This window comes from Grammomys surdaster, unplaced genomic scaffold, assembly GCF_004785775.1.
Source record: "Grammomys surdaster isolate TR1022 unplaced genomic scaffold, NIH_TR_1.0 63, whole genome shotgun sequence".
NCBI lineage: Eukaryota > Metazoa > Chordata > Mammalia > Rodentia > Muridae > Grammomys > Grammomys surdaster.
This window is the reverse complement of record NW_021604565.1, coordinates 30,150,513-30,177,258: the sequence shown is the minus strand read 5'-3', so window position 1 is coordinate 30,177,258 and position 26,746 is coordinate 30,150,513. Positions and strand designations below refer to the sequence as shown.

At 42.4% G+C, this 26,746-nt stretch overlaps 1 long non-coding RNA gene across 1 annotated transcript in view; it reads right to left on the bottom strand.

Annotated features, from left to right (window-relative positions):
• Nucleotides 1-15,749: 15,749 nt before the first annotated feature.
• Nucleotides 15,750-26,746, bottom strand: part of LOC114619690 — a 15,066-nt gene continuing 4,069 nt past the window's right edge. Inside the window, exon 3 of the long non-coding RNA XR_003711206.1 lies at nt 15,750-16,208. This is a non-coding gene — a long non-coding RNA (uncharacterized LOC114619690). The remainder of the gene's footprint in view (nt 16,209-26,746) is intronic.

The following is a 26,746-nucleotide window of genomic DNA, read 5'->3' as shown; positions in this document are numbered from 1 at the left end:
GGTTCAGCAGAGGCTAGTGGCAACAGTTTGTACACGGGCATGGTGACTCTTGGGAGCACCAATTCACCAAGAATAAGCATGGATGTCCAATGGCTATCAGGAGGGAACAACCTTCTGTCAATTCAAGTTCAGAACAAATTTGAATGGACGGCCTGCAGATAAAAGGCCATCCTGGTTCAGAAAGGAAACAAGATTCCTTTGCAGTGCAGAACATGTTGCCTGAATATTTTACTGCACCATACCCTTCTCTGGGTATAGAATGCTCTGTCTCTCTGTCTCTGTCTCTCTCTTCTCTCTCTGTGCGTGTGTGTGTGTGTGTGTGTGTGTGCGTGTGCACACACACACGCGCATGCATATTCACCTAGAAGCTCTCTGATGTTGCACCTCAGAAGCCATTTATCCTGTTCTTTGACAGTGTCTCTCACTGATCTGGGGCTCACCAATCAAGCTAGATTGCCTGGCCAGCAAGCTCCACGGATACTTTTGTCTCTACCTCCCTATCACCAGAGTTACAAGCACATATCACCATGCCTGGCTTCTTCGATGAGTTCTCAGGTCCTGATGCCAGCACAGCAAATGCTCTGCTGACTGAGATCTCCCTCTAATATGATTCTGATTAAGTTATGTTCACAATCTTAGGGAAACATTGTTCTCGACATATTTATACAATTTGGGCTTTGAGTATATACAAGAATAAGCTTTTGTAGAGAACTCAGTTTACAAAGGGCACACACAGGGCAGGTCTATACAATTAACCCTTCTAATTAAACCATTTTTAATATACTTAGTGGTGGGAGGCATTGTGTTGTCATTAGCAATAAGAATGTGAGCTTTGAAGTTAGAGGGACAGGTTCAGATCCTCACTGTCTTTTCAGGTGTGTGACTTTTAACATAGCCCTTCAGTCTCTCTAAGTCTGCTGAATGGGCATGATCACAGGCTCCCAACTTTACATTTCCTAGTGGGTGTCAAAGTCCTCAGTGTCTGCTTTCAGCAAGTGTTCTCAGCAACTCCTTTCCTCCACTCTCCAATGCTTCACTGAACTAAAATAACAAATCACACTTGTGAACACTGAGTCACCAATTCGTGTGTTTGGTTCAGAGTGGACAATCTTCATGGGTGTTTCCGTGGGACTGGAAGGGGTGGAGAAACTCCACCAGGCAACAGAGGATGTCATGTTGCTAATTGTTGAGGGCTTTTTGGTGATCAGCATTGCTTTTTAATGAAAGAATGAAAATAGAAATAACAAATACTGGGAAGGAATCGATAACTGTTGATGGCAGGTAAGTCGGGACTTGGTGCGCAGAGCTACGAGAGAGCATTGGTGTGAGGTGGCAGAGATCTCTTAGGAAATTTTTGTTGAGAGTTAAGAAAAGGAAGCTTAAGAAATGCAGAAATGCCACAGGGTCAGGGTAGCCTGGCAGATGCTTCCCCCCAACCTCTGAGCTCAGGCATAATTGCCTCATTGTCTGCCTATCTTTTCCATGCGCAGATGTTTTTCTAAACAAGCTACCTCTTTCACCTTCACTGAGAAGAATACATTTCTTGTGGGGGCACAAGGTTCCTGATAATGACCTCCTTTACTCTTTTTCCCTCTGGTTTCTGGTTCCTAGCCAAGGTGACTGCTAGGACAGAGGACTAGTGAGCTCTGAAAGGAGAGGTATATGACTGGTACTTGACATGCTCTTATGGAAAGTCTTTGAACATGTGTCATCCAAGCTAAGAGGGTGGCTCATTGTAGGGCACTTGCTTTGTGTGAACCAGGGACTGGGTTCCCTCCCATCCACAGTACCTTTGAAATAAGATCAGAGCACCTACTGCACAATCCTTGCGGGGTCAGTTACTAGATACTCAAGTTCCTGGGCATGAGCCCTGTTTTGCTTAACTAGATGTTTTCAAAGATCACAAGGGTGTCTGGGCATTTGCTCTTCTAGTGATCAATATCAGAGTAATCTTGAAAGTCCTTGATATGGGGGCTCTAGGGTGAGCTGTGGGTAGTTCAAGCCGTTGGTCTATGTTATACTTGTTTGGGTACTGGCTGTCTCTGAAGGCAAAGGCTTCCCTTGTATGTTTTCATTCAGTAGAGACATCCTGGTTCTTCTCATCAGCACCAGGTGAGGAGTACCTGCTGTCTGAGAGGGCCAGGCAGACCAAAGCTAGGGCACCTTTCCTAGTTCCTCCCTACCCACTTCTTTATCTGCCCTCACCGAGCCATGGATTCTCACTGGAAGCATGCATATCCTTTGGTCCCAGGTTTGTTCAGATCTCTACTGTGCACTTTTTTTTTTTTTTGGCATTCAAAGAAAATAGAAGGGGCATTCAGCAGCTTCTACAAGTTCATCAGCAGAGGGCAACAGGACCACCAGCCCTAGCATTGACACAGACACTCATTTCAACCTCTTTCCAGTTTTGGTTGCCAGCCTTTAAAGACTGAGCCATCTCTCCAGCTCTCTTTCCAATTTTGCAAGCACGGTTTATGTGTTCTCAAAGTTCTGTGGCAACGTCCTGTTTTTGTTTTGTTCTGTTTTCTTTTGTTTGGACAGAGCTGAAGGAAACTACAATGGAGGTTGTTTTCAGTCCTTTTACCATAAACTTTTAATTACCCACCAGGAAAGAAAAAGAGCAGTACGTTGAATGCTCTCTTCCGAGAGATACATCCTGGAGGAAGGAAATGATGATGTCACTGACCAAGGGCCTTAACACAGTCAGAAGTACCCGTCAGATCAGCTGAGTGATATTGGAAGGGAAAGCAATTGACTGAAAGTTTTGTTTGAAAATGGTAAGGACATCAAAATAAGGAATAGGCAGCTGTACCTTAATGCCTGTCCTCAAACCTCTAAGCAGAAAGTGGTGCCCAGAAGTGTTCTCTGAGAGAAGTAATTTAATGTAGGGGCCTCTCTTGTGTGCATATATACATGCATATGTACATACATACATATACATACATATACATATATATGTTCTTCTCATATAATCCATCCTGACCACCATTTTCCCTCCCTCCACTCTTCCCAGCTCCCTGCCACTTTCCCTTTCCCCCAGACCAACTGCTGTCCATCTATCACCCGAAAACAGCAGGCCTTCAAGAGACAGTAACCAAACAACACAACAAGATACAATAAAGCAAGTCAAGAACTCTCACACTGAAGCTAGACTGGGAAGCCCAACAGAAGGAGAAAAGATCCAAGGGCAGGCAAAAGAGTCAAAGACATACCTGTTCCCACCATTAGGAATCTCACAAGACAGCAAGCTAATAGCCATAACATATACACAGAGGACCTGGTGCAGACCCATGCAGGCCCCATGCATGCTGCTTCAGTCTCTGTGAAACCCATATGAACCCATATGAGCCCATATGAGCCCTTAGCTGATTCAGTGGGCTGTGCTCTCCTGGTGTCCTGTATCTCCTCTGACTCCTAGAATTCTTCAACCACTGTTTCTGCAGGGTTCCCCAATCTCTGAGGGGTGGGGCCCACTGGAGACTTCCAATTTAAACTCTTTCTCCATATAATCTGCTGTACTTTCACATCATGTTAGTCTTCAATTTTCTCTTGTTCTTCTACCTATAGTGTGTTATCACCATCATGTAACCATGACCTTCATTCTATTTTCTCATCCATAAGTGATGCAAATGGATTAAACAGCATTGAAAAATACTTCTTCCTAGAATTCTGAAAGTGTATATGACTTCTGCAGTCAAGAAGCCTCTGGTCTCTCGGCAGACATAAAGATAGACAAAGTGAGCCACAAAACTCAAGGGTGTGATTACACTAACTTAGGATTCTCTCTCTCTCTCTCTCTCTCTCTCTCTCTCTCTCTCTCTCTCTCTATCTATCTCTCTCTCTCTCTCTCCCCCTCTCCCTCTCCCTCTCTCTCTCTCTCTCTCTCTCTGTCTTTCAAGACAGGGTTTCTCCATGTAGTCCTGGATATCCTGGAACTCACTCTCTAGACCAGGCTGGCCTTAAACTCACAGATATTTGCCTGCCTCTGCTTCCCGAGTGCTGGGGTGAAAGGTGTGCACCACCACCACCACCACCTGGGTTAGAATGTCTTTGAGTCAGTTCCAAGTGAATATGAACTGTAAGGAAGACAGAACACACCAGTACCTTCAGAAAAGATTTTTCCACTGGGATCATAACAGAGTTAGTTCCAGATGGGCTTTCAAAATTCTCATGATGGGTTTGTGCTTTTTATACCTGGGTATTGAGAGAGTGGAAGATAAAAGATGAAAGTGAAGGTTTACAGAGGAACTCTTTCCTGAGAAGAGAGGTGGTTTTTCATGTTGCTATGTTTCTATTTAGTATTTCATACAAATTATGTACCAAGTCACATTCCATCATTATTATTCATTTACAGCCTTTCCTTTGGTTCGAGAACCTTGGTCAACACTTACATCTTAAACACATTTTAAGAGTGTGCCTGCATCGATGGTGCACTTAGCAATTGGGCGAATATACTTTCTGTAGTTTGAAAATGATTGCTTGTTCATTAGAGAGCACACAGGACATCTCTGTTGACTTCTTAGGGGAACAGGTGTCTCTATAATTTGAAAATGATTGATTGTTCATTAGAGAGCACACAGGACATCTCTGTTGACTTCTTAGGGGACCAGGTGTCCCATACAAAGATTAAGCTGAGTGGCTTAATCTTAAGAGGAAACTAAGTTGCTCTGTCTTACTCTCACATTGCCCACTGGTCGATTTAGAAATATCTTAAATGCAAATGAAGAATGTGTCAGGAAAAAAATTAAAGTGAATCTCCGCCAAATTGAAAGGGCCAGGAGAAGAGTTCGAATACCTTCTTAGCTCATGCAAAGAAGACAGAATGAGCAAGTAGAGTCTCAAGTGCCACAGGGAATGGTTTACTAGTTGGTTTGGGACTTCTCTCTCTCAGTCTTTAGTGTGGACCAGTTTCCTTGGGTCTTAGACGCTGTCTCTTTGTTCTCACCATTGTGTGGCATCTCATAAGGCTGTATATAAGAATCTAAAATTCACTTCCTGACTTACGGGTAAGAGTATGTCTAATTTTTCAGGATCGGGGAACATTAGTTTTCATCATGGATCTGACAACTGCAATCTCAGTACTGCCTGAGATAAAAGTGAAAGAAATATGGGCTTTGCTTATCATTTCTGTTTTACATCACAGAGAACTAAGCATGATAAAGTTTAACGTGGTTCTGTTCCTAAGCTAGTGGATTCTCTCCCTTCCTCCCTCCCTCCCTTCCTCACTTCCTTCCTTCTTCCCTTCCTACTTCCCTTCCTTCCTTTCTTCCCTCTCTCCTTTTCTTTCTTCCTGTTTGACAAATACCCATGAGCTTACAATGTCCAAAGTACTTTGCTGAGCTCCCAGACACCCCAGGGACTCATTATTTATGCAAACATAAACAAGAATATGCAAACTATGCAAGTTTACTAGAGCTACCATAACAAAGTACCACTGACTACATAGTTTAACAACAGCAGTAAATTCCCCCACCATTTTAGACACCTCCCATGACGATGCCACAGAGTTGTCTTTTTTGTAGCTTCTCTCTCTGGATTGTTGCTCAACCTTCTCTGTTTTCAGTTTGATTTTTGGTTTTTCAAGACAGGGTCTCTCTGTGTATCCTGGATGTCCTGGAACTCAGTCTGTAGGCCAACTCAGAGATTCGTGGATGAGGGCCACCACAGGCTAGCTCTGTCTTTGCAAACTTTTTCACCAAGTCCTAGCCTTTCCTTGCGAGAACACCAGCCACCATTAACTAGGCTCCATACATATGACCTTACTTTATCTTAGTTACCTTTCATTTAGTGAGATTTATTTATTTTTATGTGTAGAAGTGTTTTGTCTGCTCCTATGTAAGTGTACTGAATGCATTGTTCCTGAGGAAGCCAGAAGAGGGCACTGGATCCCACTAGAGTCATGGAGGCTTGTGAATCATCATATAGGTGCTGGGAACTGAACCTGGGTCCTCTGCAAGAGCAGCAAATTCTCTTAACATTCTCTCCTTACTTACTTCTTAAAAAGATATTTATCTCCAAGACTACTTGTATTCTAAGGTACCAGGGTTTAGATATTCAATACATAAGGGACTGGAGAGATGTCTCAGTCAACCATGAGGACTCAACAAGCAATAAGGCTTGAGTTCCAATTCCTGGCACTTATGCAAAAGCTAGGCATGGTCATATACACTGTAACCCCAGCATGGATGGAGACAGGAGGATTCTCAAGGCAAAAAGACCAGATAGTCTAGCAAATCATGAGGCCTAAGTTCAGAGAAGAAGGGAGAGAGAAAGAGAGAGAGAGAGAGAGAGAGAGAGAGAGAGAGAGAGAGAGAGAGAGAGAGTCTCAAAAATAAGGGAGGGGGCACTTATGAAGCAGACATTCCAACCTGAAGCTTACAAACACACGTGCACATCACCTTCCATCCCCAGCCCTAAGGAGATTTAACGTACGAGTACTGTGGGCTGAGGGGTCATGGATTCAGTCCACAATGCACACTTGATTCACAAAGGGGAGATGCTCAGACTTTATTAAAGCTGGTTTTTCCCTCCTCCTCCTCCTTCTAGGTTTAATAGATTAATAAATGTTGTAACAAATTGAAAATCAATTAAAAAATCCAAAACATTGATTTCTTTCCTACTCATTCAGGATTTTGCTGTTTGATAAGAACCGTGATTTCTTTTCTCCATTTTTTCCCACTAAGCTGTTTTAACTAGCCCTGTCTGTTTTGTTTACTAAGTCCTTAGTTACAGCCTGCAGCTGACGTAGGACATCTTGCTCTGGAAATGTGCACACATTGTACAAGCTCTTAAAGAAGAAGAAGAAAAAGAAAAAAACACACAATATTTTACTAGCCTTAGGCTCTGATTTATTATAGGGAGGATTTCAAGGGTATTAAAAAAGGGATGGGTAATGTTGACCAATTTTCTTGTAATGAACATAGATGAATTGCTTGGACTTGAATAAAAGGAAACAATGTGATTTGGGGTCAGAGGGAACCACATGACCTTAAGGTTACCGGCTGTGTTTATCAACAGAAAAATCACAAGCTTATTAAAGATACTTCTGTTTCCGTAGGGGGCATTTTCACCTCTGACCTTGGCCTTGACCTATACAAACCCGTGTGAAATGATGAAAGAGAGTGGAGAATCTCATTTTTGTGCCAATTTTGGTATTACCACAGGATGGTGATTTTTCCCCCCCGAACAATCCTGGTTTAAAGGTTTGGGAATGTAGCTCAGTGGTAAAGTACTTGGCAAGTGTGCATGCAGCTCAGGGTTAGAGCCCTTGCATTGCAAAATGATGGTGGTGGTAGTGGCAATGCATACATGGATATCTTTGGTTTGTCTGGGCAACACTGGATTGTGGTTATTTTATGTGGCAAAACACATTTTAAGTGATGCCTTGCTCTGGAAATGTGCACACATTGTACAAGCTCTTGAAGAAGAAAGAGCAGGAGGAGGAGGAGAAGGAAGGGGAGGAGGAAGAGGAGGAGAAGAGGAAGAGGAAGAGGAAGAGGAGGAGGAGGAGGAGGAGGAAGAAGAAGAAGAAGAAGAAGAAGAAGAAGAAGAAGAAGAAGAAGAAGAAGAAGAAGGACAACAACAAGAACAAGAAGAACAAGAAGAACAAGAAGAACAAGAAGAACAAGAAGAACAAGAAGAATAAGAAGAAGAACAAGAAGCAGAAGACCACCACCACAATATTTTACTGGCCTTAGGCTGAGATTTATCATAAGGAGTATTTCAAGAGTATTAAACTAACACCAAGTCTTGGGTCTCTGTGGGAAAACATTGAAACAGATGGCTATAAGCTATTGTAAACAGGCATCTTTCATGGAAATTTACCAGCCTGAGTAGTCATAGACCTTGTCAATAGGTAGCCTTGGCAGATAATATCAACTTAGATAAGGACAAGTAAGTCATAGGCAGAGCCATAGTGACCTGTCCCCTGAACCCTAACCCAGCCGATAGCTGGTTCTGAATGATATCTGTATTCCCTCTGAACACCCTATGCTCCAGTGTCATCCCCTTCCCCACGTCCTGCCTTTCTGTGTTTATAACCCCTGTGTGAATGAATTATGATTTGAAAAAAATAAATAAATGATTTTAAAAAAAGAGTATTAAAAAGGGATTGGTAATGTCGGCCACTTTTTTTTTCTAACTTGATCTTTTTCTACCAGAAATAATTTTTCATAAAACATTGTTGTTGTTTGAATAAAAATGGCCCCCATAGGCTCATATATTTGAATGCTTTAGTCACTATTTGAGAAGGATTAAAGGATATGACTTTGTTGGAATAGGTATGGCCTTGTTGAAGAAAGTATGCCACTGTGGGGTGGGAATTGAAGTTTCAAAAGCCCATGCCGCCCTCTCTCTCTCTCTCTCTCTCTCTCTCTCTCCCCCCCCCTTCTCTATCTAAGGATCAGGATGTAGCTCTTAGCTAATTCTCCACCACACCTGCCTGTCGTCCTGCTCCCAGCCATGATGATAAAGGACTAAACCCCTGAAATTGTAAGCAAGCCCCGATCAAATGCTTTCATCTGTAAGAGCTGGCTTGGTCATGGTGTCTGTTCACAGCAATGCAAGAGTGATTAAGCAGATGCTGGTACCAGGGACTAGGGTATCGCAGAGACAGGCATGACCATGAATATGGACTTTGGGATTCTGGATTAGGAAAGAAGTTGAGCAGAGTTTAAAGGGCCATACTAGTTCCTATTTGAGTGGTACTGACGGTAGTTCAAACTGTGAGGAGTCCAGCTCAATAAGTTTCAGAGAGGAAGAATATTAGTAAGTGGCCTAGAGATCATCCTTGTGACATTTCGACAAAGAATGTGACTAGGTTTTGACCCTTTCCTAAAAATCTCCCTGAGGCTAAATTGCAGAGTTTTGGAGTAATAGCATGGCAAAGGAGATTTCAAGATAGTTTACTATTGACTCTGTCATGTGGTTATTAGTGGTCACTATTGTGCAGTTCTACTATGAAAAGAAGCAAGCTAAACAAGGAAAAATACAAAATATACATTTTGAAGAGAAAAGGAGTACCAGGGAGTATAATAGAATTTAGATCAAAGCTTAAGGAGATAAAAACTTTAAAGAAAACCTAGCACTAAGTGGAATAAAGACAGTAGCTAAGTTTTCCCTTGTGAAAAGAAATTCAAGGAAACGTTAAACCATAAAGAAAACTATCAACAACAGAAAGCTGGCACAAATATGTTTGAACAAGGGGGTCATGTTCCAGCCCCATCAAGCAGCAGAACTTGGAAGCTTTCGCCACATGGTTCTGGTTTTAGAATCAAGGATACAAGCAAGAGTTGTAGAAGATCCCTCCATAGCTAAAGAAAGCTGGTGAGGCAGGCATGTGTCCAGGGCATGTGTCCCTGCAAGGAAGCCCAGAGAGACCATTGCAGGAAGCTGTGAAAAGGAAGCTCAAGGTGCTGGAGATGCCAGAGTCATGAGATACCTGCCAAGAAGGGCTGTTAACAAGACGTGAAACCAGCTTAAGAGAGTGAACAAAGCTGAAATGAGTCAGAGATCTGAAGAGCACTTTGATATCAGACTCAGAGATGCAGAATTTGATGTTTACCCTACAGGTTTTCAGTCTTTCTTTGGCCTAGCATTTCTTCACTATGCTTTCTTTTCTCCCTTTTGGAATGGTAATGTGTATTCTCTGCCATTGTATGTTGGAAGTATGTGATGTGTGATTTTTTCTTTTTAGTTTGATATTACAAGTTATTCTTTGGTTGTCTGGGAGCCCTCCCTGGGCTTTCCAGCATGCTAATAGATTGAGAATTATAAGCCTCTCAAGGCACACTAGTGGGAAGACTCCTCCCCTGAGGACCTCCAACCACTAGGTTCTCTAACCACAGAACACTCTACCCAAAAGCTCCTGCCCTACAGAGAAATAAAACAAAATCCAAACTTTGGACTTGAAAACCCACTAATTCCCACCCTGGAAAGCTCCACCCTGGAAAGTCTATATAAACCATGTTTTCTGCTGAGTTCTCTGCTGCTTCTAGCCTGTGCAGCAGCAGCAGCAACACTCCTGGGTTTTCTTTCCCACTAAATCTCCTTTGTAAGGTTTGTTGTGCAGTGTGACTTTGTGGTATTCTTTGGCTCCTGACTGCCAGGATACCTTTCCCTTCAGATCTGTAACACTTTGGGGAAACATTTCCCACCAGGACAGAGTTGTAACTCTTCCATTGGCAAAGCCTTTTCCCTCAGAGCTATAACACTTTCATGAGTGATCCCAGAGCTAATAAGTACGGGAGCTCTTGCATTTTCATCTTACACTGGAAGAAGGCATAAGGTTTGTGGTGCATTTTCAGCATTATTAGTGTTTTCTTCTCACAAAGATGAAAGGTGGACTGGAGCTTGGAAATTCCACCAGGAAATTAACCAAAGTTGGTTTTAGTAAAGTGCGATGGGCCAGTTAAACAATATATTGTATAACCAATATGAACTGGTTAATTATTGGCTATCTGCTAGTAAGTGAGAAAAAAATAAACCAAAACAAAGTGAAAAATTGAAGCCTTTTATTTGTGTCCTTCTCCTTTGTGCATATAGGGAAATCAGACACAAATACTAAATCATACCTAAAGATAAGAAATAAAGAATGCATAAGCTGGTTTTTTTTTTTTTGAGACAGGGTTTTGGTTTTATTTATTTTTTTGTTCTTATTGGTTGTGTGTGTGGTGTGTGTGTGTGTGTGTGTGTGTGTAGCCTTGGATGTCATGGAACTCACTCTGTAACCACATCGATCTTAGACTCACAGATCCACCTGCCTCTGACTTCCAAGTTCTGGGGTTAAAGGTGTACACTCACTACCACCATCTGGCAGACAAAAGGTTTGGACTCAGGGAATTGGCTCAGGAGATAAAGTCCTATGCAAGCATAAGAACCCAAGTTCTGATCCCTAGCACCCTTGGAAAAAGCAGGCACAGTAATGTACCTCTATCAACTACAGTGGGAGGTGGAGGGACATGTGAATTCAGGGGACCACTAGCCACAGAGACTAGTTAAAAATGCAAGATCCAGGTTCAGTAAAAGACTCTATCAAAAAAAAAAAGGTATGCCTCATTCACAAAACTCTGAGAACACAGTAGAATGGGGGAGGGGTGGGCAGAAAGAATATACAGCAAGAGGTTGGAGAGGGGAATTATAAAACAATGTCTCTGCACATGGCACAGCCATTGCAGTCATGAAGCTCACTGCATGCCTGCAGCTGTGGCTACCTGCATGAGATCTATACAAGATTGGCCCCACTGAGATTTTGCCTTGCGGAGGGAAGGGTCTCATGAGGCCCCAGCACTCACTAAGGATCTGTGGGCAGTTGGTGGCTACTGGAGAGGGACTGCCATTCTCCTCAGTGGTATAGCATGGTTCCTGTGGTTATCTCCCCCACATCACGCTCAAGAAGACGACCTTGGTTGAACTCAGTGGGTCAAGAATGGGAAAAAAAAGTCATTAAAGCAGGAGGGAGAATGCAGAGAAGAATTTTCATGGGGATGGGGAGATGTGAAAAGATAATGGGGGTGAAATACCCTAAATCCAACATACACAATTACGAAATATTGTATTTCACATATGAAATATACTGGTAAGAAACTGTCAAAGAAAAAAAAGAAACTGTTAAAGAATTACAAAGTAAACTAAGGTGGAGAATGATAGAGAAAGACACCTTGCATCAACTTCTGACCTCCATGTATGAGTGTGTGCACCATCACACAGACGTGTACAACACACACACACACACACACATACACATTAGGGGGGTAATCTGTTACTATTTATACAATGCTAAATTATGAACCCCAAGATCTGGCTGCTATCCAGAGGAGTACATTTTCACATACAACTGGCCTTTGTTGTGTAAACCTTGCTCCCTGATTTAAAGTTGATTGGTTGATAAAAGGCTAGGGCCTGTGTTTGGGATGTAGAGAGAGGAAGGCAGGACTTGAAGGAAGAGCGAGAGATCATCGGGGAGAGGATGAAGAAGGAGGAGGAGGAGGAGGGGAAAGAGGAGGAGGAGGGGAAGGAGGAGGAGGAGGAAGAGGAGGAGGAGGAGGGGAAGGAGGAGGAGGAGGAGGAGGGGAAGGAGGAGGAGGAAGAGGAGGAGGAGGAGGAAGGGGAGGAGGAGAAAGAGGCTGCCATGAGGCTGGATGGATCATGCATGAGCCAGGAGAAATACACCCTGAGGACTCCGATGAAGCAGAGGTAGCCTGGGCAAGACTCAAATCAAACAGCAAGTAACAAGGGACATATAGTTTAGATATATAAGTGAGGCTAGTATAGAAATTGCCCAATCTAGGCTTACATCTTGTAAATAAAATACCAGATTTCTGTGTATTTTATACAGGCTAGCTAGAATAAATAATTCCAACACACATACACACACACACACACACACACACACACACACACACACACACACACACCATAAACCAACTCATACAGCAGTTGTTCTCTTTCTTGCAATCTTGTTGCTGTGTTTCTTTTCCTTTTCTAAGTTAAACCTTCCTTTAAGACAGATTGTATTTTATTCTATTGTTTGTTTTCATTTTCTGAAACAAGGTTTCCCAGTGTTGTGCAGCTGTCCTCCAGCTTCCGCCCTGGAAGGACTGAGATTACAGATGTGAGACATGACATCAGCTCTAGCTTGTCTTTTTAAAACTGATTTCCTTTTATTTGAGATAGGATCTTCTGTATTCTAGTCTTGCACTTTCTATGTAGCCAAGGTGAATTTTGAACTTGACCTTCTGATTCTCTTGCTTCAATTCTTAAGTATTGGGATTACAGACATGTCCCCAGCATCTGCCAATCTTTTGTGTGTGTGTGTGTGTGTGTGTGCCAAAAGACATCTCTTGTCTTTGATGTCTCTTCACCTTATTTTTGAAACAAAAGCTTTCACTGAACCCAGAGCTCACTAACTGCTCACTAACTGAGATGGAGTAGATGACCATTGAGCTCATGTACCTGTCTCTGTCCCTCAGCTCTGGCAGGATGCCTGACTTTGACTTGGGTGCTGGGGATTCTAAATGCAGGTCCTCATGCTTGAGAGCCAGGTACTTTCCTGCTAAGCCATCTCCCCATCCTCATGATTGTTGTCTTTAGCATTTAATGTCTCCAGTATCAGTCTGTTAATTTAGAAAACTCACACTCAACAACAAAAGCATCATACAAATGTGATGTGATGCCACTAAGACTCCCACGTTGTTGAGAATGAAAACACGTAGGAAATGATAAGCAAACAGCAGTAGTAAGCATGCTGTCCCCACACTAGTGATGCCCATCCATGGTTGACAGTGCTGCGTGGCATAAGCGACCTGGATACTGTCTTCCTTATTGCATTGCCATGTATGGCTTTTGCTCTTTCTTCCCAAAATCCGTGGACTGGAAACTTAATTTGGTATTTGGAGGCAAGTTTTAATCAGATTTGATGTCTAAGTAAGTTAAGTAAGGTTATGAGGATGGTGCCTCATGATCAGATCAGTGACTTTATGGGAAAAAAAAAGGACCTAAAATTACCAATTCTAGCAGACGTGTTGTATGCTGTCTGTGTCAGGCTATGACACAGTAGGAAAACTCTCACCAGATATTAGCTCCTTGAAATGAGACTCCCCAGCCTCCAGAACTTTGAAATAAAATTCTTTCCCTGATTTTTTTTTCTCAAACAGGTTCTTATGGAGCCTAGCCCAGACTCAAACTCACTGTGTAGCCAAGGATGACCTCAAATTTCTCTTCCTCCTGCCAATACCGCAATAGGGATTTATAGGAATGTGCAGCCATGCCTATATGGTGCAGCAGCTTTCTGCATGCTAAGCAAGCACTCTGCCAGCTGAGCTATACCCTCACATGGCCATCTAGGGCTGTGCTGTTCCAGTAACACTAAGGGAAGTAAGATAGCTTTTTTATAGCAAAATGTCTGATACAAAAAGCAGTAACATGTACATTCTTGCCAATAAGAATGGTAGCTCATGGCTCTAATCCAAGCACTTGGGAGGTGGAGGTAGGAGGATTGGAAGTTCAAAATCATCACTCTCAGGTACACAGCAGGTTCAAGATCCCTTGAAGAATAATTTCCAGAGAGTCAGGCATAATGGTGCCTGCCTGTGATCTCAGCACCTGGGAGCTAGTGGAAGAAGGAATGACAGTTCAAAGCCAGACTCAGCCATGTAGTGAGTTTGAGGCTAGCCTGGTCTACATGTACTATATCTCAAAAGTCAAACCACAGAAAAAAGGATAATAAATTCCAGAAATTATATATTCCACTTACATTTATATCCAATTAGTTAAAAGTTAGTCATGCTTATAGATATCTGCCAAGAAAGCCAGGAAATACTGTCTTTTCCTGGGAGGCCACATGCCTGTCTAAATGTTGCTCTTTTTAATCAGGAATAGAGAGGAAAGGTCAGAGACCAAACTGGCGGGGTCTGGTACCCTAAGTTCTTAAAGGAAATGTTTTACCATTGATATTTCAGCTTTTCCTTTGTTACTAGATGGAAGTACCCCAGCCTCTCGTGTTATGACTATGTTCACAGGTTGAATAACAAACAGACTTGATTATTCCCTGGATCTGCTGATAATTCCCTGCATGTGACTTTGGTTAATTTCCTCAATACATAAGATTATCGGAAGACTTAAGTCCTCAGATCATGTGTGGTGTGCAATAAATAATGGTATTAACTCTTCCTTTCCTCACTCTTAATTTCCCTGTTGGAAAGTTTTTATGCCCCTAAAAACGTATCTACTGAACAATGAATTGTACCATTTGCAGCAGGAAGAGTGTTTAGGCTGCACTCACTACAGAGCCCATGTAAGGACTTATTCTTTCCTTCTGATCTCCAGTACAACCAACATCACTGAGTTCTAATTAGTTATCCTGGTCTTGGTCTTTTAGTATAATTATTAAATAGGCAAATTGCTTATTTGTGTGTGACTTTAGCTTGGAAAGGAGCATCTTGATAGAATAAATATTCACTGTACACCTGTAGTGGGCGAGCACTGAACACAGAATCACACTAAGAGCTTATGGGCAACACAAAAAGAAGACTAATTCGAATCTAGTGTTCGGGCACATGTGTCTTATCCCAACATTCCAGATGCAGGAGAAGCATGAGCCAGGCCAGCCCAAGAAGTTTGTACATTCATCCCTCTCCAACTTAGTTGCAGACAAATAGACAATGTAGCATGGGGTTTTCTATTAAACAAGATACATTATATATGTGTACGATAATGCCATAATAAAGCCCATGGTTATGTATAATGAATACGTCCTAATGAAAAGCATTTGAAAAAATAACATGCAAAGGAATTCTAAAATGGTCTTCACAGTTGTCCCTTTGCCACTGGCTTTGTGACCGCTGCTAATTTAGCTAAACTGTACATTTATTGAATGGCCCAGGAACTTCAACATAATGAAAAAGTCGGCTCCTTTCCTCTTTTGCTACAACAAACAAACAAATAAACAAGCAAACCAAATTCAGTTAATGAGTGGCCATTTGTCAAGTTACTGCTTTCTTTTTTCTTTCAATGTCATCTTTTCAAAGTCTGCTTGGCTGTCTGGCTTTTACTCATCTCCAAGCTTACTGTTATGAGGTTTGCTCATTTCTGCCATACCCTGGATGCCACACAGGCTTCCTAGTGCTTTTCTGGCTCCATCTTTCTCCTCTTTAGGCCTTCAGTCAAAATCTTAATTAATCAATCCACTCTCTCCTGTTCACGTTCCTTAGATGGAAAAATTCTAGAGAAAACTTACTTCCGTTTCAACGTTATTTTCCAAAACCAATAGAATAAAAGAAAATTTATTTCTAGAGAATTTAGACCTTATGGTATCCCAAATCACTGAAAAATCTTCATCAGCACGGTAATACTTTGTGTCTAACTAGAGGAACAGACTGAGAATAAACCTATATATTACTAGAAGCCTCCAAAAGGAGGCAAAGCATCACTGAGGAAATGGCACCCATGCCAACAATGGACAAGGTGATTGATCATCCGTGTTCCTGCTTCACACCATGGGCATTGTGGGAAGCGTAGCAAAATGGGGCATTGTGGGAGGTGCAGTGAAAGGAAGTTCTGAGTTTGTGTGCTCTGAGTAGGAGTCGTCACTGTGTTTGTCCATCGGGGTGAATGGAGCACATCAGAGTCCACCGAGAAATTTGTGGTGGCATCATACACAAATACTCAGCCACGCCAGACACTTGTGCCTCTTTGCCTTTCACCTAAGAGATCTCAGTGAAGAACAAACAAACAAGCAAACAAACAAACAAGCAGACATGAAAGAAGATAAAAACAGATTATAAACTGCAGATGAGAAAAGAAGGGAAGTGATAAACATACAAGAGAATTGTAGCAACATATATATCATGGTAACAAATTTTAATGGGAATAAAAAATCTCTCAAAAGAAAAAAAATATAATCATAAATTAAAACATGCCTTGCATACAATACAGAAAAAGAAATTCTTGATATGTTGAAAAAAGAGACATTATAGACATTAAGTGACTTAATTCATAAAACGATGAATAGAAACATAAGTGAACATTAAAAAAAATATTGAGTGGATCCCAGTGAGATGGTTGCCACGTCTGACAACCTGCGTTCAGTCCCTGGAACTCCTATCATCTGAGAAGAACGACTTCTCAGAGGTGTCTTCTGATTTTCATATGCAGATAGTTGGATGAGTGCTCCTCTCCCACACACATACACGGACAGACAGACAGATAGACAGACACACGTAATAAAAATTTTGACGTGGAAGGGACTTCTATGAGCTCAAACTCATAGACTATGAACTAAATAGTGGTCCATATGTTCATTTTCTTAATACACAGAGGAAAAGAATCCAAGGGTACAGAGGAATTAGCAAAGGCAATTCAAAGTTATTCTCAGAGTGGAGGTTGGGGAGTGAGCATGGCTGATAATCTTGTGAGCACTCTGTCTTCACACAGTTAAAGAAACACAAGGCAGGGTAAGTAAGGAGGTGAACAGTGCTTGCTATCAGATCAGCCAAGTTTTAAAAGCATGATAACGAAATGTTGTAAAGGGTCTGTGGAGACTCGTGCAATCATGCTGGGGTTGGAGTACAAGCTCATAACATTTTTTAACGGGGGAATTGAAAATAACACTCAGATTTTAAAAGCGCATAGTCTTTGATCCAACAAATCTGGATTTAGCAATTTCTCCTACAGCGACACTTCAAAGTCAAAATAATAAACAAATGAGAACAACCTAAAAAGGAATCTACCAACTGTGGACTAGCAAAGCATAAGACGAACAGTCTAGTGTGCGAGAACCATGCAACTATTTAACACAAGGGGGCGGGATTATGTAGAGATGGGAAGATTTAATTTCAATATTAAGACTAAAACTTTTGCCATAGCCTGGTGAGATCTTGACAAAGTAGCCTAGGTACTGTGCCAGCCCAGTTTCTCAGTATGTCTCCTCTTTGTCTACTCTGTAGCATACTTAATCAGTTTTGCAAGCTTATCCTGGCCTCGGAATATTTATTCATCTACTTTTAAAAAATGTGTGTGTGGGTGCTTTGCCTGTATGTGTGTTTTGTACCATAGATAAGTCTGATGCCCACAGAGGCCAGAAGAGGTTGTCAGATCTCTTGGGACTGAAGTTATGAATAGTTATAAACTTCCATGTGGGTAAGAATCAAACCCAGGCCCTGTTGGGAGAATAACAGTGCTCTTAACTGCTAAGCTGTATCTCTAGTCCCCTCACCTACTTCTTATGTATAAAATGTCTCATCCTCTAGTGTCTTCCTATAAAAAGTTCTTCTGGACGATGAGGTTTGATCTGACTATTCTATTCCCCTTCTCTTTATGACACATTAATAGGAGGATTGGTTGTCATCGAATTGACTCCTAATCTAAGAAAGCTTGGATGACATTAAGACCTTTATACTGCAACCTAATTTAATCTTGGGTACTCAGGTACCAGGCCCATTGTGTACTGCCTATCTCCTGGTCACTGCTGACTTAGGGTTCTGTGTTTAGTGACCATTTGGGCTCCAATGTACCAATAGTGAGAATCTCCTCACTCACAAGGAAGACAGGAGAGCTACTGCCCACTTCTTTTGGCATCCTTGACAGGTATGCATTTCACAAAACTGACCCATTCAGCCAACAACCCCTCTTCAAAGGAGGCCTTGACATCCTTGCTTTGTAGATAAAGAAAACCAAGGCTCAAAGACACTCTGTGAATTCCTCACACTAAATGGCATTTTGGACTCAACTTTGTGGCTTCCTGGATCCAAAGCCTGTGTCTGCTCCATGCTGAAATCTGTGCTTTGGAAAAGATGTGTTCGGGGAAAGCAACAGTTATCAGGGGTCTGTAAGTAGGCTGCAGGCAGAGACAAGAAAGGCCACATTGAGAGATGGAGGCAAAAGAGAGCCAGGCCTGAGCCATGGCCATTCTATGTGGAAGTCACACGCTCATCCTTTCCCAACTGGACTGGTCCAGTGCTTTCCTGACCCCATCTCTGTCTTTCTGAGGGCTGGCTGAGGTGATTCTGTTTCCTGGAAAATCACAGGACAGATGATGATTATTAGTTTTTGGCACACATGGAGGTAGAAATTCAAAGCACGTGCCTGAGCCCCCTGCCTCACGTGTTTCTAATCAACCATTCAGATTTCACTTGAATCTTTTATGGTTTCTTTGAATTATGAGTGAAACTGAAAGCCAAATGTAGCTTTGGACCACTCTGAGGTTGCTATAGTAGCTGTCCCTGTTTCTAAGTCCCTCATCCACCCGGTGACAATTATGATTGTAGTAAGACCTTTTAGTCATACTTTCCAGGGTGTTGAATTTCTCAGTTTGTCACAAGGATAAATACTATGTTAGAGCAATATATTTGGGTGTGGCTTCGCATTGAATTGTACAAAAGAGAAACTATTAATATTATGGGCTTGGGTTACAGTTTGGAGACACCTATGGGGATTTCCAGGTTCTTGTGCGTTTATTAAAAGAACTGGATCAGGGAGGACACATGGGTAGTGGTAGAAATAGGAACAGTGCATTAGGAAAGAGAAATATCTGGGGTTATAACTCAGCCAGTAACATACCTGCCGCATGTGTGCATCAAGGACCAACAGACAGAACTGCTGACCCGCCCTGGAGGATAAACATGAGAAATCCCAGCTCATACATAAAAAGCCAGGAGCAGGAATGCGCATCCCTAATCTAGTGCCGGGTTCTGGGGGAGAGTGTAGTGGTAAGATAGGCAGATCCTGGAACTCATTAGCCAGATAGACTAACTGAATTCAGAAGGTCCAGCTTCAGTGAGAGACCTTATCTTAAAGCTAAGGTGAAGGGCCAGGGAGAAGGCTCAGTGGGTATAGGGGCTTGCTGCACAGCCCTGGGAATTATGAGTTCAACCCCCGGAATCCACGTAGAGAGGGAAGAAAAATAAACTTCACAAAGTTGCCTTTTGACCTCTACATACATGCCATGGTATATGTGCCTACATGTATATGCATGTATACACAAACATAATAATAAATAAATAAAAATGTAACCATTTTAAAAGGTAGAGAATAATTGAGAAAGACACCCAATTTGTCCTCTACATATATAAAGTCACATAACCACATAAACACACACCTCCCACACACTAATAATAATGATAAAATAAAGGTAGAAATAATTTAAAAAAAACAGAATTGTGTTCCTAAGAACAGAAGAGGCCTAAGGATCTGGGAAAAGTTAGAAGCACAAATATACTGATTATGAGAGTCGATGAATCTTTATAAGTCATTTCAGCATAACACCTCCATTGTCTTATATTTGTAGATGATGGACCTTTCTCCCCCATGAGCTCTCCTTACACATAGCCCTGGGAAATACGGATGTCATGAATGTGCTATGCCAGGAACATATGAACGTGCTTGTGTCTTTTCATAATGTCAGAATTCATTAAATAACAGTAAATACAATAAATTCACGAGGTGAAGTTGTTTCGATTGCAACAATTTGCCCAATAATCCTGCCTACCTTGATAACGCGACTGAGGCACATCCGGGTTTCTTATAACAACCTCAGTTACTCATTCTGACTCTCACCACACACAGCACATCTGTCTCTCTACGTATCCATTTATGGGCTTACAAAATAAATACAAGTTAGCACCTATAGCAGACTTCGTTTCAGAAGCGGGCTGATGGAAATGCAAAGTCTGTATTCGGTAACAAAACCAAAGCGGCCACAGGAGAAGAGGCAACTGCTATAATAGATCCAGCCTGGAAAAGGTCAGGGTTTCGAGAGATGTAGCCAGCTGCAGAGGTGAAAGGACAGAACTAGATCCAGAGCAAAAACAGCAGGTGCAAGTCCAGATGGACAAACAGGTGGACAGGGACAGCACCCCTGCCCTTCATCAACTGTAGGGGGTTGAGCTGAGCTGCGTAAGCAAGCAGTCTTCCTTCTTGGTTTCTGCTTCAGTTCCCGCTTGGGTTCCTGCCCTGACTTTTCTCAATGATGGCTGTGTAAGCTGAACAGGGAAGTGAATGAACAGAAAAAAATTGAGAGCAGCGATGCAGAATAAAGAGTTGGACCAGGGAGACAGGGATGGTGGTAGAAATGGGGACAATTACATGAAAATGAGAACACTCCTGGGCATGGAAAGTGGCCAGAGATTTGGGCACGTTTTGATGCTCAAATGGCACTGGGCCAGGAAAGCTATGAGCCTCTATGAGTCATTTGCATACCACTTACACTTGCCTACGTATGTATAGCTTCCCTCACTCGTGCTCCGCCCCCTTACCCATATCCTTGCTGAAGGGGAGGGGCTTCCAGTTTGTCCATTGGCTTCTTTTATACGCCAATCTCGATGTTTCTCTCTCCTCTTCTACATTCACAGTACAAACTGGGTTGATTGAAATTATATAACTGGGTTGAATTGAGGTGCCGGAGAGATGGCTCAGTGGTTAGGACCATGTAGTACTTTTACAGGGGACTTGGGTCTATTTTCCAGAACCCACATTGGATGGCTGAGTCACTCCAGTCCTCTTTTCTGGACTTCACAGTCACCTATGCTCATGAGCACATAGCCACCTATACACGTACACATAATTAAAAATTAAAATGTTTATAATAACTGACTCTCGACTTAGTTCCAGAGAAGGTTGAACCTCTATGTACAAGGCATCCTGCCAATGAATATAGAGGGGTTGTTATTACATTTATTTCTTATGAAAGTCCACAAGTTAAACTGAACGAATCTCAAAGGAGCTCATTGTCTTCTCTCAGTCATGAGTTGGGGGTGTGCGACCCCCAGTTCCAGGTGCTGAGTGTCTGAGGTCACCTCCCCTCCTTCCCTCTCTAGTGATGTCCTTCTTTTCTTAAACACGCAGTAGGTTTGACCTTCCAAATATTTCTTAATTCTGCAAATTCTTGGTCTGTACTGCCCTTCTGTGTTCCGACCTTTATCGTCTCCTGCTTAGATCTTTCCAGAAGATTTTCTTTTAGTTCCAGGGCCTCTGTGGACCCAACCACTTATATCTCTACCTTATCATAGAGACTGGGAAAAAATACCCCAACAACCAAGATAAATTCTAAACTCAGTAAGATAATCAATGCTGTCCACTCTGTTGTCTTGGGTGGCATGTTTGAAGAAGGTGGGCAGACCTGTGACTGAAAATACTGTAGAAAGACCAGCATCTTCTTATTTACAGACACCAAGAACAAAAGAAAGAAGCTGGACATTTTTAGTTTATATAACCCTAAAGGTTTTCGGTTTGTTGTTGTTGTTGTTGCCTTTTATTATGACAAATGGCTAGTTCCTAGAAATCTATCAGTATATTCTAGGAAGGCAGATGTTCTATGGGAAACACACAGCAGTAGGCAATCAGAAACACAGGCTTTATTTCTTAACGTATCTATTTGTCCATCCATTTACTCCTTTGGTTCTTTGATCACTGGGTTACCTATTAAATATCTAGACAAAGAGTTTACAAAGTAACTCAATACAACCCCTGCTCTCAAGGGCAGACAAATAAGAGGCTACAATAAGACTCCAGAGAAGGAGCACTGCTCTAAAAAGCACACCCTGGTTTTTAAACCTAACCTAAGCCAATGCAAGAGGATAGGGGAGATTGGGTTCGAAGAATCTAGATCTGAAGGTGTAAGTTACCATGATGAAAAAAGAAAAGGAAGTTCCAGCAGAAGAAAGCACGGGTGGGAGGTCTGAAGGGAGACAGGACTTCTGTGGTGCTATCATGGGGCAGGGGGTGGGGATTTCTGATGCTGACTTTACGACAAGCCAGGGATATCATTATCTGTGAAGTTCAGCAAGAGGTAAAAGATGCTCATGTTGGGTGGCTTTAGCTCTCGCAGGGTCTTAGACAAAAGTGGATGGTTCTCCGAACCTCTGCTTGGGCCCTGTGTTCTGCTATCAGCTCTTGTCTGTGTGCAGCCACCTTGAGCAGGTCGATGCTAATCTCTTCTGAGAAACTGAGGCCTTGTCTTCAGGACCATGAGAAATCCTGCAGGGCAGGAGGCAATAAGTTAAGTGATGGATCAAGATTTGAGGGAGATTTTTCTGACTCCAGCAAGGACAGGAGAGTTGGCATAGGCTCACACTAGATTTGAGGAGAGCGATTAGGGGACAAGGTCAACGGTTCAGATGAGAGAGGATGGCTGCCCAAGAAAAGGTGGTGAGTGACATTTGTCAGGGTGAGTGCCATGAAGGATGATTAAGGGAAACATATCAGCAGTCTTTAAGGAGGAAAGGAAGAGTTACAGTCTAGCTGAAAGCCTGCTCCTTTAAAGCCTGCTTCCCAAGAGACATGCAACAATGTATTCAGTGGTTTGTGCTTTTGGCTCAGTGAGGAAATAGCTGCTTTCTATTCCTAAGTTTCACTGAGATAGAACTGTTCCACAGAGCTCCATATCCTTACTGTGCAGTTTGTTGTCTTTGGAGATACACAAACACCTGTGAAACTATCACCACAGTGGGGCCGTCAAACGTCTGCATCACCTCAGGAAGGGAAACAAGACTTTTAAGAACCTAAATTTCACAAAGGACACAAAGAAACATTGGGACATGTCTGGACTGAACTTGGCAGAGGTGAGTGTCCCCTGCTTCATTTACTTGTGTAAGCCTCACCTGAGCCCCGATAAGAACATTTGTGTTTGTGACAGCCTGTTCCACTCTTCCTCCCACTGAGAACATCTTCATGAGGTGATTGAAGAATCTCATTCATTAGCCTGAGTAGCAATTCAAACTTTCAAAGTTGTGCAACCCCACTGAGTTAAATTTTTACAAGACCTTCGTCAGCCCAGCGTGGGCGAGACATGAACCAGCCGGGTCGGGGTGAGAGAGGTGCAGAGGGTGGGACATGTGGTATTAGTCACTTTGCAAATGTAGATAGTTGTGAACATCTTTGAGCGATAACTTGTGGGTGCTTTATGGTTGTTGATAAAACCTGTAATGAACAAAACAACCATTTGGATTTTCTCTGGCTTTATAGCCAAGTTTAAATTATTGTGGGTGGCTCTTATTTGGTAGATTTTGTTTGTTTTTGAGACAGGTTCTCTCTGTTGTAGACCAGGCTAGCCTTGAATTCACAGAGATCTACTTACCAGTCTCTGTCTCCTTATTTTTGGAATTAAAGGTGTGTACCACCACACCCGGCTAAACTCGTGTTATTTTTAACTGAAAGACATATCCTCGACATAGTGAAACAAGATCTGTCACCAGAGTGTTCCTTACCCAGGCACTGGAACTCTCTTTATGGTGTTTCTTTCTCTGAGTCTCTTTTCATTCTCTCAAAATTCCTTTCAGAGTCAAATCCTCTATTTCTGTGAAATGTTTGTATTTAACAGTGCTGGCACACACTAGCGTCTCAACAAATATTTGTCAAACAGACTAATGAGCGTTTTAATCCTGACTCCGGGGTAAGAAGATAAATGAGACAGGCTTATTTTCTGTAGCTGCTTGTGATGTAGCATCAGACGTGGTCATGCATGGAGCTGCCGACTCAAGTCCATGCTTAGTGCTCCTATGTGGAGCTGCAGAGGAGACAGAAGCAAGAAGTGGGGTGAGGGGGTGAATCTGAGCTGTGTCTAATACACAGGAAAGACAATCAAGGGAAGCTAGGAGAGGATCCACTAATTCAAATCACCTTCTATAGGCTGGCATGCAAGAGTATGACACCAGCTACTCCCTGACTCCAACTTTCTGGATAGTTGGCTGATTTGCTGGTGACAACATCAATAAGTCTTTGGCCTCTCTCCAGTTGTGTGTGACGCAGAGAGATGGTTTTATCCTAATGTTGGCTTTGTCTGTCTGGAGAGGGATAACCAAACAAAGATTGATTTCTGACATATTTTTTGCAGATGTTCCAGGAAGACTAAGCAGAGGGTGTCATACACAGGTCTAGTGCCTAAGGATAGTAACAGGAAAGCAAAGGAACTGTAAGAGGACTGTAGGGGAACAGGTATGATGTAAAGTCCAGGAAGTCAATGTACTTTTTCTGCTCCTGGGACTGAGGGATATGGAGAGACCCCATGCCTTCCATCATGTTTAAACTCTGGATATGGAGTGACTGTCACTATCCATTACATTTCCTTGCTTATTTGTTTGTTTGTTTGTTTTGTTTTTGAGACACAGTCTCACAGTGTAGCCCTGGCCGGTCTAGAACTGGTCTCAAATGGATAAAGATCTGTCTGTCTCTTTCCCTTGAGTGCTGAAATTAAAGGTATGCATCACCTCACCCAGCTAGTAAGTCTTTTTTAGACTTCAGATGAATCAGCTCAAGATTTATAACATCTATTAAAATACAACATGAAAATTTTGCAATGAAGACAGTTGATAACGTTCTTAAATGCGTTATTGTCCTCTTTTCACATTTCATTATGCACAGGACAATATGTAAAGAGCTGTGGCCAATCAACAAGAAGCAAAAGCACATACCAAATGTTTACAATGTTCCAAGTCTGTACTACGCACTTCTGCATGCAGTCTCTTACTTCACTGTAATGCCTTTTCAGTTCTCTGGTGAGGTGCCTAGAAGGCAGGAATTATTTTTATCGTCTTTGTGGAGATGAAGAAGTGACACATGAAGATCAGCAGCTAAGTCTGGCTAAGTAAGAGTTTGACCCAGTAACTTTGTTTTCAGAGTGGGTCCTGGTGTTGTAAGAGATCCTGTGTAAGTAGTCCTGCTGGAACAGGGCTGGTGTGTTAGTCTATCTGAATCGGATTCCATCCCCCTTCTCCTGTTCTTCTGTGGTGGCAGATACAGCTAGTCCTCTTGGCTGCCCCAGTTTCACTGTCACCCCAGGGCTCAGGAATTTGAACAATTTACCAGGCTGCAGTGTATTCTGTCTAAGGGATACCGCCTTCATTTACCTTCCAATATCTCTACCATATTCTTTCACATACATCAATATAAGATGGAAGCTTATGACCAAATGCATCTTTGAAGGTGTCAGCAGATGCCAATCACAGACAATGAGTTATTGGAAGATTCTATTCATAGGCTATGGCTAAAATACACAAATCTATAGAGACAGAACAGTCTCTACCGGTGATCGCCCAGGACCAGGAGTCTGGGTGACATGAGGAATGATAGATAAGGACTATGGTGTTTGGTTTTGGTGTGATGAAATGTTCTGTAATCAATCATGATGTGGTTGTGCATCTACTTAAACATTCCCGAGTCATTGACTCGCACAGTTTAAATCAGTGATTGCATATTGAGAGTACCCCTCAATAAAGTTGTGGAGTCAGGAATTCATCAGGAATCATCAGGAGAAAGCAGCCAGTGCTGTGTTCTGTGTGCAAACAGAGAAGGGGCCAGCCTGGTCTAGCAGAGGAGGCTGTTTTGAGCCCAAACTCATGGGAGTTGAGTAAAGAAAGGCCCTAGACCAGTGATTCTCAACCTGTGGGTCACAAACCCCCAAAGATCATTGGAAAACTTAAAGTTTTCCGTTAGGATTCATAGCAGTAGAAATTTACAGTTATGAAGTAGCCAGGAAAATAATTTATAGATGGGGGTCACCGCAATATGGAGAACTGTATTAAGTGGTTGCAGCATTAGGGAGGTTGAGAACCACTCATGAGAGAGTTGAGCCAGATATGGGTGTTGGAGGTGGGGAATAGGAGCTGGTGAAAACTTGGAGAAATGAAAACACAGGCCTTCATCTGCATGCTGGGAAGGTCCATCATGTGTGAAAGGACCAAGAAGAAAAAGACTGAAAATCAAGTAGACACTGGCGATACTACTCATTCCTCTTTGGGCCTTAGTTCTGTGTTGTAAAGAGATGAGGTGAATCGTTTTCAAGTATGGCTTTTAGAATCTCCTGGAACTTATCCCACAGATAACTGTCCTTGGTGCTTTTGGTATCAGGATTTGCTTATTTGGTTTTCATTTTTAGAATAACCGATGCCTATGGCTATTTTAGAATCTGATCTACCTACGTAACAAGCGTTTCCTGCCCATTCAGGCATCACAGTGTCTTCTTAGGTGCTGTCATTTGGGGGCCCCAGCAGCAGCCATTGCTGTCTTCTTAGCCTCTTCTGCTTCACTGGCAGCCATGTAAGCTTGGTCTCATGGTACTTTTCTAACTTACAGTTTTTGTTTTCTCTTGGCTGTTTTCTCAGCAAGAGATGCTTCAGTGAAGAGATGCTTCAGTGAAGAGATGCTTCAGTGGTCCACTGAGGTTTGAGCACATTGGGTTCTTTTGCATTTCTTTCACCTGCTGCCTCTCTCTCTCTCTCTCTCTCTCTCTCTCTCTCTCTCTCTCTCTCTCTCTCTCCTT